The sequence below is a fragment of the Phyllobates terribilis genome, unplaced genomic scaffold (assembly GCF_046119375.1).
Source record: "Phyllobates terribilis strain yellow unplaced genomic scaffold, ASM4611937v1 Scaffold_3__8_contigs__length_932513732, whole genome shotgun sequence".
Taxonomy (NCBI): domain Eukaryota; kingdom Metazoa; phylum Chordata; class Amphibia; order Anura; family Dendrobatidae; genus Phyllobates; species Phyllobates terribilis.
In genome coordinates, this window is record NW_027362763.1 from 543632357 (window position 1) to 543643687 (window position 11331).

General features: G+C 42.5%; 1 long non-coding RNA gene across 1 annotated transcript in view; it reads left to right on the forward strand.

Annotated features, from left to right (window-relative positions):
- LOC141258231 (uncharacterized) overlaps nt 1-8033 on the forward strand; it is a 108724-nt gene extending 100691 nt beyond the window's left edge. The window contains exons 2-3 of the long non-coding RNA XR_012318247.1: nt 7766-7826; nt 7923-8033. This is a non-coding gene — a long non-coding RNA (uncharacterized lncRNA). The remainder of the gene's footprint in view (nt 1-7765; nt 7827-7922) is intronic.
- Nucleotides 8034-11331: the final 3298 nt, after the last annotated feature.

Below are 11331 nucleotides of genomic sequence, written 5' to 3' on the forward strand. Positions count from 1 at the left end.
TGTTCGACGAACCGAACCGAACTCGAACACTACGGGGGTGGCTCAACACTACATAGGACCCTCCCGCCAGCTAGGGACCAGGGACTGTGCTCTCCCTTAGGAGCAATCTCGCCCTACCCCCACTGCGGGTATGTGTTGGATGCAGGTGTTAGGGTCCCTTACCTGAGGGTGAGATACCACACCTCTGGGTGAGATGCAGTAACTCTGTGGCGACTGAACCCTCAGGGGCGCCACACACCCTTCTGCACAGTTTTGAAATGGCGACGAAGATGTTTAGTGCTGACGACGATGCCATTATCAGCATGACTATTCCGGTGATTTACATGCTGGAGCACACATTAAACAGAATTCAGAGAAAGGTGGTGGGACAAGAGGAGGTGAAGGAAGTAGAGGAGGAGATGTATGCGGAAGGGATAACATGTCCAAGGTCCAGACGGTCGGCAGCACCAAGGCGGCAGGCATGGGAGGGTGGGAGAGAGCGATTAACCAGGGCGCATGGTAGCAGCCAAACTGTTGAGGAAGGTGCAGGAGCTGAGGAAGAAGTGGAGGATGAACTGGCGATGGGCCTGGAAGACTCATCAGATGAGGGAGACCTTGATCACATTTCTGTTGTGTGAGGTTGGGGGGAGAGGGCAGAGGAAGGAAGCATGATTCTTACCTCGCTACCAACACAACAAGGACTTGGTCCTCCTGGATGCGCAAGACACATGAGTGCCTTCTTGCTGCACTACCTGCAACATGACTCTCGGATTGTCAGAATTCGAAGTAATCCCGACTACTGGGTTGCCACACTCTTAGATCCCCGGTATAAAAGTAAATTTGCCGAAATAATTCCTGCCATAAAAAGGGATTTACGCATGCAGGAATATCTGCAGACGCTGTTGCAGAATCTTACATGTGCTGTTCCACAAAACACCAGTGGTGCACGTAGTGAATCTCACAGTTCTAACGTGCCAACCGTGGGACTGTCGAGTCTTCATCACTCAAACCGTAACAGTAACACAGTATCTGCTGGTAACAGAAATTTTGTGGAATCGTGTCACCACTTTTTTAGACCATCCTTTGCAAGGCCACAGGAGACAAGAAGTCTGACACATAGTGAACGCCTAGAGAGGATGGTACAGGAGTATCTCCAAGTGAACATCGAAGCCATGACTGTGTCACTGGACCCTTGCTCATTTTGGGATTCCAATCTGGAAAAATGGCCGGAGCTCGCCACTCACGCCTTGGAGATCTTGTCATGCCCAGCAGCCAGCGTTCTCTCTGAACGTGTGTTCAGCGCTGCTGGTGGTGTGCTGACAGATAAGCGCACGCGGCTGTCCACTGAGAATGTAGACAGACTCACGTTCATAAAGATGAACAAATCATGGATTCGCAAGGACTTTTCTACCCCTGTGTCTTCCTGGGGAGACTAAAAGCTTGAGCATTTGGTAAAATCACCTCACCAACCGTTTTAAGCAACTGTGGGGCAATTGAAGCCACTTAACCCTAGAACGCATGACCATAAAAATCTACACTTTCACATACCTGGGGCCTTTTAGGCCCGTGTGCAAATAACATGGAATAACTCAAACTCAAATGATAAACAACTATATACATGAAGAATACCTAGAGTTTCAAAATTCTAACTAAAGTAATCTTGCAGAAAAGAGAAAACAATTAACAGGGCGGGCCTGCGAGGCCCCAGGTATGCGTTCTAGGGTTAAGTGGTGTCTGTGCCACAATTTTGGGAAAAAATGGAGACTCTATAGCCTAGGCAATACTTTGGGCATAGTAGCCCAGCTGCGAAGCAAGCTGCACCGCCTGTGTATCTAATAAGAATTTTTAAATGCATCTAGCCTAGGCAGACTGTGGGGACCCCCAACCAAACACAGTCGCTCCGCCCCCCTACCGCCCCCCTTTCCTTGACAATACAATAATGTAACTATTACAACTGGATGTGTGAGGATCGGTCACAGCTTTATTAACTCTTTATACTCATTCCATTAGAAAGGCATTTTATTTCTAAAATAATTCAGCTTGTTGCAGCATGCCCTGGGTCTCCACTCCGGCAAGTTGGCCAACAAGTGTAGTTCTCCAACATGTCCTTTCTATTTCCAGGCCACGGAGGATCCTGCATACTCGTAAGCAGGACTCTGACCCCCACCCATCACTCTTAACGCTTGTTGCACTCTGTCCTGGAGTCCTGACAGGAATATGTCCAGTCCAATATCCATTAAGTGAACACCGTCGAGCCGTATGAGGCCTGCATTATCTCCTTCCAGTTGTCAGTGTCGTATCACTACACCGCCTCTGTCTCTTCTAAATTTTGCCATCCGAATATTTATTACCCGCCTTGTCCGTTCGATGGCCGTGATGTCTCGCGCACCCTCCCATACCGCTATCGGCACAATCTCTGACCATACAATAGCTAGTTTTGTGAAAAATTCTCTGAAGCGCTCAGTGTCTAGTTTCATTATTGCCATTAGTTATGCGCTCTTGTGATGACCTAGGTTGTTTCCCCCGGCCTGTATAACTAAGATGACCAGACCTCTTGCCTCTCTCCCTAACTTGATTACCTCCATTAGTACCTGTGGCTATAGCAGGCCTCTAATACCTCTCCAGTTGAAATATGTGTTATGAAACTCTAATTTCCTCCTGCCTGGGCGGACTTTCACCCTTTTTTCTGCCCAATATATATACGAGTGGCCTATCACCCACACTGTTGGCTTAGCGTCACCTGTAAAAGAAACAAACCACGTTAGGATAACAAGTCCGGTCTTATGTATCTCGCCAAACACGTGGATCGCCATCTCCCTATCCTCTGAACTTTCGTTTCTGACAGTCCTGCTCTTGCTGCTTCCGTTGCCGCGCCTATGCGGAATGAGTGTGTCCCGTAATCTTTGGCGTGGTTCCCTGCCGATGTTATGCATTTATTAAATATAGCTTGGAACTGGTATCTTGATAATGGCGTTCCATCAATGTGTGATAGGAAGAAATTACTTTGTGATCTGATGGTTACATATGATTTTACTATTGTTACCCGACTCAGTGTACGGTTTGTGGGTTGTAGAAGTACCCAAGTGCCCCTGCCCGCTGGAACCGTTTTCGATAGGCATATGCGTAGACGTATTGCAGTATTGGCTATGACTATGTCCTGGTGTAATAAGCCTCCACTGGTGGTAATTTTGGATTGAGGGACTAATTCGCTTATGCATAGCGCCCAGAAGAAGGCGATCACAAATGCAGTAGACAGTAGTGTTGCTTCAAATTGTGAGTGTCATGTTAATGGTGTTAGGGATATGATGTGAGAAATCAGTTTTAGTGACACGGGACGGGACGTCTACACTCCTGACTTGGCTGACCCCTTTTCCACCCTTTTATGGATTGTCTGATGATGAATCTTTATCACACCTCCCCAATTCAGTAGTTGGAAGTGAAATGCTACTCCGGTCAGACATCGCTGCGCTGACGCCCCTGATATGCCCCTCATCATTAGCTGGTGGAGAAATTCTATGGTGACTTGTGATCTGGCTTGTTCACATTGGTCAACCTGTCTTCCTGCTACTAGTCGTGTCCACTCTTCCCATGCCTTACTGTATGCTAGCCACGTCGACGGGGCAACTGACGCTCTGATTAATGGCATCAACTATTCGCCACTAGTTCCCATAGGGAGGGTGGGCAACTGTTGCCCGATGGGTGGGCGTTGGGGAAGAGCTCTGTGAAAATCTGCCAATTGAATTGTTAGAAAGCGTTAGCAGCAGCTTTAGACCCCTCAGCATAGTGGCTAGCGCGGACCCATACATTGTGTTTTAGGCACAGGAATGCTAGCCGGCGTAGTAGGCCTAGCACTGGGAGAGACGATGATGCCATCTTATTAATTCAATGCGCTAGGTTGGTGTTTTTTGTTATGAAGCGTATATTTTTGTTAGCAAGGCGCGCGCCACATATTTCTATTGCTACCACTATTGGGAAGAAAAATTATTTTCAGGGCTAGATGCAGATAAAAATTATTATTAATTTCAAAGCTGGTGGAACTTGGTATAGATGGCCTAATACAATGAGTACCACACACTGCTACAACCCCAAATATTTTTTCAGAGCTAGATGCAGATAAAAATTATTTTTAATTTGCAACCTGGTGGAGGTTAGTATAGATGGACTAATAGAACAAGTCCCACACACTGCTAGAAGCTTAAATATTTTTTCAGAGCTAGATGCAGATAAAAATTATTTTTAATTTGCAACCTGATGGAGGTCAGTATAGATGGACTAATAGAACAAGTCCCACACACTGCTAGAAGCTGAAATATTTTTTCAGAGCTAGATGCAGAAAAAAATTATATTGAATTTGCAACCTGATGGGGGTCACTATAGATGGACTAATAGACCAAGTCCCACACACTTCTAGAAGCCTAAATATTTTTTCAGAGCTAGATGCAGAAAAAAATTATATTGAATTTGCAACCTGATGGAGGTCAGTATAGATGGACTAATAGACCAAGTCCCACACACTGCTAGAAGCCTAAATATTTTTTCAGAGCTAGATGCAGATAAAAATTATTTTTAATTTGCAACCTTATGGAGGTCAGTACAGATGGACTAATAGAATGATGCTAAGCCCAAAAGGTTTTACTTCACTAGGTGCAGTAAAAAAATTTGTATTCTATACACAGGTGGTGTAGCTTGCAACACAGATAGGCTTCTTCACTGACTAACACACACTGCAATAGGCCAAAAAGGATTTGCTTTGCTAGATTTAGCCAAATGCTGTGAAAAAAACTTGCACAGCACTGGCACAGACCTGCCTGGCAAAAAGTGATAGGAACTGATGTAACCTAGCCCTGAAAAGGACTGCAATTACAATTAGTCTTTACTCCCAACCTATCTACTTAAGAGCACAGACCTGCCTGATAAAAGTCGTATGAAATGATGTAACCTAGTCCTTAAAAGGACTGCAATCACAACTCTTCCCTACTCCCAAGCTATCTGTAGATTTGTGCGAAAATTGTCTTGAAATTAACATAGTATAGCGCACACAGCAACAGCGGTGCCATCTAACACGCAGCTGCAGCAGTGAGAAAATGGTGGCAACGGGGAAAATGGCTGGGTCTTATAGGGCAAGGACATGTGACATACACTGTCAATGACACATGCCCTTGCTTGTGTGAAAAAAAGCAGTTCGCTCCGTGTGTGCGCTGCTAACGTGCAGTCTGTCAGCCTGTCCCCACTGTAAATGCGGGAAAGAGAAAAAAAAATGGAGATCTTCATTATTCCTGCAGAGATCCATCCCCTGCCCCTCCCCCCGCCCCGCTGTACACTCACACTGCGTATTAACATTAATTTTCAGCATTACTGAGAAAAAATCCAGTTATGATTTGGTGCACGAACAGTTATCGAACATAACCTCGAACAGCCAAATTTTTTTCAAATCGTTCGTGTTCACTTAACGGCTCGAACACCGCCCAAAACAGCTCGAATTTGAGATTGGCGAACAGTTCGAGTCGAACACCGCTCATCTCTACTACTGAATAGACTGTTACAATTTGTATTATGGCAAGAAAAAAGGAGCTAAGTAAAGAAAAACGACTGGCCATCATTACTTTAAGAAATGAAGGTCAGTCAGTCCGAAAAATTGGGCAAACTTTGAAAGTGTCCCCAAGTGCAGTTTCAAAAACCATCAATCGCTACAAAGAAACTTGCTCACATGAGGACCGCCCCAGGAAAGGAAGACTAAGAGTCACCTTTGCTTCTGAGGATAAGTTTATCCAAGTCACAAGCCTCAGAAATCGCAGGTTAACAGCAGCTCAGATTAGAGACCAGGTCAATGCCACACAGAGTTCTAGCAGCAGACACATCTCTACAACAACTGTTAAGAGTAGACTTTGTGCAGCAGGCCTTCATGGTAAAATAGCTGCTAGGAAACCACTGCTAAGGACAGGCAACAAGCAGAAGAGACTTGTTTGGGCTAAAGAGCACAAGGAATGGACATTAGACCAGTGGAAATCTGTGCTTTGGCCTGATGAGTCCAAATTTGAGATCTTTTGTTCCAACCACCGTGTCTTTGTGCGATGCAGAAAAGGTGAACGGATGGACTCTACATGCCTGGTTCCCACCGTGAAGCATGGAGGAGGAGGTGTGATGGTGTGGGGGTGCTTTGCTGGTGACACTGTTGGGGAATAGCAAAAGGCAATGGTACTCACCAGCCAAGGTTTCAAGAAAAAATGCACACCAGGACACGGCCGGCCCCCTTTTGTTAGAAGGAGGTAACACAGGTGCAGAATGCTAATGAACAATCGCTCTCACCCACTCTCACTGGAGGGGCGACTGCCCACCACTAAAACTGCACACAGATGAAACTTGCAGTAGGGTGCAATTCACACACTCGTGGCACCGTGTCTAGCCAGCATCCTATTTCACGCCCCTACTATTCGACTAGGCGGGATGCCCGGCACCCTATCCGTGCATCGCAGAGTTGTGAAGCCCCCGGGCATCCCGCCTAGTCGAATAGTAGGGGCGTGTAATAGGATGCTGGCTAGGCACGGTGCCGCGAGTGTGTGAATCGCCCCTCCAGTGAGAGTGGGTGAGGGCGATTGTTCATTAGCATTCTGCACCTGTGTTACCTCCTTCTAACAAAAGGGGGCCGGCCGTGTCCTGGTGTGCATTTTTTCTTGAAACCTTGGCTGGTGAGTACCATTGCCTTTTGCTATTTTCTAAAAATTCTGTCTATTGTTCTGGCTATGCTGTCTGTTTTTAAAATTAGAGTAGGGACTCGCAAAACCATGAGGACCCTTGACGATGGGTTGCGAGCTTACGTATTTTGGCCAAAATATCAACTAATACCTCATATGATATTTTTTGCACTTTTTTTTATCTGCCAGGGCACGGCCAGGCCCAGTAATGGTGACCTTGTGAGTGGGGGCTTCACAACTCTGCGATGCATGGATAGGGTGCCGGGCATCTATTGTTCTGGCTATGCTGTCTGACACTGTTGGGGATTTATTCAAAATTGAAGGCATACTGAACCAGCATGGCTACCACAGCATCTTGCAGCTGCATGCTATTCCATCCGGTTTGCGTTTAGTTGGGCCATCATTTATTTTTCAACAGGACAATGACCCCAAACACACCTCCAGGCTGTGTAAGGGTTATTTGACCAAAAAGGAGAGTAATGGGTTACTACGCCAGATGACCTGGCCTCCTCAGTCACCAGACCTGAACCAAGTCGAGATGGTTTGGGGTGAGCTAGACTACAGAGTGAAGGCAAAAGGGCCAACAAGTGCTAAGCATCTCTGGGAACTCCTTCAAGATTTTTGGAAGACCATTTCCGGTGACTACCTCTTGAAGCTCATCAAGAGAATGCCAAGAGTGTGCAAAGCAGTCATCAAAGCAAAAGGTGGCTACTTTGAAGAACCTAGAATATAAGACATATTTTCAGTTGTTTCACACTTTTTTGTTAAGTATATAATTCCACATCTGTTAATTCATAGTTTTGATGCCTTCAGTGTGAATGTACAATTTTCATAGTCATGAAAATACAGAAAAATCTTTAAATGAGAAGGTGTGTCCAAACTTTTGGTCTGTACTGTATATATATAATGTATTTTAAAAGTAAATAATTGTGATTGAATTTCTGCTATGTATGTAGAAATTAGTTAAATAAAAAAATATGGCATGTCTTAGGTTGGTTGGAAGATTTCTTTCTTGTGTATTTTTTGCCAAAAACTCTCTTTTAGCTCATGTTGAAAGCTACTTACTTCTCAGCTTTTTTTAATGCCTTTCTCAGGTAAAGCACATTTCGATATTTCTCTGTGATAATCAAAAGAACAGCCTGAGGAAACAAGAAGGTAATATTGCAATGCATAATAAAACAGTGGTTTGAATAATATTAGCGTCTCTTCCTTAACCTCAACTGATATTTTATGATTTTCCTTTCCTTAAAGAATAAAGAGATTACCGAAAGAAAAAAATAGCAGAAAGATCAGAAAAGTCAAGAAACACTTCAAAGTAAAGCAATACAAGAAAGGATTTACAATCTACACAAAAGATGATCTATTAAACCCTGGTTAGCTCTTGTCTTCTCTTAAAATTGTAGAAAAAAGTGCAGTGCTAGCTTCAGATAACCACTGCATGATCCTAATGTCAATTTTATGATAGCATTTTACTTTTATAGGCATCATTGTAAACACCGACTGAATTCTAAAAGATTTGATATTTGTCCTATAAACACCAGCTTTGACAGAACAATAACACTTCTGGACTGTCATTACTTCTTACTTTAATTGGTTGAATTTAAACATTTCCCCGTTACCTGAGCATTGTTAAATTGTATTCACATATCATAGCCACACTGTTATGAATGGTGATAACTGCCTCATTTCTATTCTGTCCATGAACTGCTCTAAGAATCTGTCAATCTGAAATTTATGAATAATACAAAGAATGAACGGCATAATGTGAATGTTAACTGCTTAAAACCTTAATTTTAATATCTGTTATGGTACTTCTAGATGCAAATTTTATTTGAACCGTATGTTCAGTTCTGAATAATAAACTGTGATTATGAGCCTATTAATATTCTTCTGTCTTAGGGGTTAACACCTTATTTACTGTTGTTAAAATATAATGGATAATGCTTTCTTTTTTGGGAATTTGTCCTCATTACTTGGACCATTGAGTTCTCCTATTATTCATGCATCACTTCTTTTAAATAGATACTATTTTTCATGCACTAGTTCTCTTTCTTTGTGCTCTGTATAAAGTGCTGGCAATCATTATATCCATTTTGAGTAGCAAAGCTTATTTTCTATATTACCGCTGCTTCATTTTGAAGCTTTAATGTTCTGTAACCAATACATTTTACAAATCTTTTCCAAGTGTATTTCCATGTGCAATGTTTTTCAGCTTATATATTTTATAAAAGATCTTCAACTATATATTAATCTGGAATTCTAAGAACCACAACACATTTAACTCCATTGATAAAAATGCCTATATCCATACTACCAGTTGGCATAAACCTACATGGCTTAATAACATACCAAAAGGATAGTTTTTACATATTAAGCAGAACCGTTTGAGTATTGAAAAATATTTTAGAACAAAATGAATACATCAAATTCAAACGTATAGAAAAGAAGTTATGAAACAGAAAACTACGGCCCCGATGCATCATTTAGTTTGATCCTATTTTTTGTCTAGTTTTCTGTGTTTTATGCTTTTTTTGTTTGCATCCAATTAATTTTTCTATTTGCACCTGTTTTTTTTTGAGTATGCCAAAATTTTGGTACAACTTTTGGCAACATTTTGTGAATTTTGGTGCCAAAAGTTTCAAAAACTGTTCAAGAAAGACCATTTTTTACTTTGTGCCAAATTATGAATCGCATGGGCCATTTTGATTAATTTAGTGCCAAAAATGGCAACTAGCACCACAAGACAAAGAAAGGAACACTGCTTAAAAAATATATGAATGAATCATGGCCTTTGATTTACTAAAGAAGTAGATGATTCATTCCTCTCCAATTAATTCAATGAGACCAGAAAAAGAAGAATAGAAATGTAAATATTAATTTATCACCAGGATTAACAGGAATATATTTCAATTTAAAATTATTATTATACACAATTTGCATATATTAAAATATGATCCAGTGATAGGTCCCACTCTCTCAGATAGACCCAGCATTATTTATAAAAAAAACTCCCAATTTCAAAGATAAAATAGTAAAAAGCTGCCTAAGCAAGAACCGTGCTGTATACACCCACATTAGCACAAGGTTCACACATTGTAGTGTTATCATGGGTTGTAAAAATATATCCAAAAGTGTAAGAATCATTAAAATTGCCAATTTTAAAGCCCATTCAAATAATTTTAAATTTAATATCAGCAATCAAATTTCTTTTGTAACCTCTAATGCTATTTATTTACTGGAATGCCAGTGTGACCTCCAATATTTAGGCAGCATCAGGTAAAAATGAAAAACCTGCATCAGAGATAAAAATGCATTTTAATATTAGAAAGTTTATTAAGTTTTTGATGCATTTTTAAACCCTTTCACCATCTTTGACATAGTTGTACATCAATAGTCGTGTACTGGTATATGAAAAAATAATCGCTGCACTCCCTAATATGGAGCTCAAGAAGGGACCGAGCCCTATACTGTGTAAAATAACCTTGGCACTCAGGATTCTCTGTTTATGATTTTTATTGCAGTCCAAAAAAAGTACACAGAACACAAAACGTTTCGGTCTATACGACCTTCATCAGTTGACTGCAGAAAACAATGAAAATAAAATAAAATACAAGAAAATTAGCATAAATCAACAGAGTACAACTGTCATTAATCTAAATATAAGCAAAAAGATTAGCAAAAAATATATAAAGGACAGGATCAAGGGGGATGGGAAAGTGGAACGCAAGTATAGGGTGATGCAAAGGGGAGGAGGAGGAGGGAAGGGGGGGCGCTCTATACATGGCTAGAGGCACATACCCGTGTAATCTGTGGACAGGTGTGAGAGAGAAGAGAAGAGCTGTAGGGGTCCCTGAGGACTACCTAGAGAAAGGACGGCCAATGGGTAAGTATGCAAAAATTGATAGTTCTACGTCCAAGAGACTTGGAACAAAGGTGGAGTTACCTGCTACTAGACGTGTGAAGAGGATCAGGAGTGGCAACGCGGCGTCCACCGCTCGTTGCTATAACTCCAAGTAAGAGGGAGGGTCTTTAAATAGGGCTAAAGGTGATAGGGTGTCCAGTCATAGTGGGAGCGCTAGAGAGACGGACTGCGCATGACCGGAAGTGTCACCATGACGAAACCAGAAGTAACGGGTCACGTGTGCGTTCCACAGTGTAGAAGCTTGCATTCCAGGATACAAGAAGAGCGTGCGCAAGCTTAGGAGGTATGTGGAGTGCTCCGTTGCCATAAAAGTGGGTCAGGTACTGGAGAGGACAACGGGGAGGGACCAAGTTATGGGTGATTCTGCAACAGAAGAAAGAACATGTCACTGTGGATTTATTATCCATGCCGTGTTATAATTACCACAGTGACATGTTCTTTCTTCTATTGCAGAATCACCCATAACTTGGTCCCTCCCCGTTGTCCTCTCCAGTACCTGACCCATTTTCATGGCAACGGAGCACTCCACATACCTCCTTAGCTTGCGCACCCACTTCCTGTATCCTGGAACGCAAGCTTCTACACTGTGGAACGCACACGTGACCCGTCACTTCCGGTTTCGTCATGGTGACACTTCCGGTGATGCTCAATCCGTCTCTCTAGCGCTCCCACTGTGACTGGACACCCTATCACCTTTAGCCCTATTTAAAGACCCTCCCTCTTACTTGGAGTTATAGC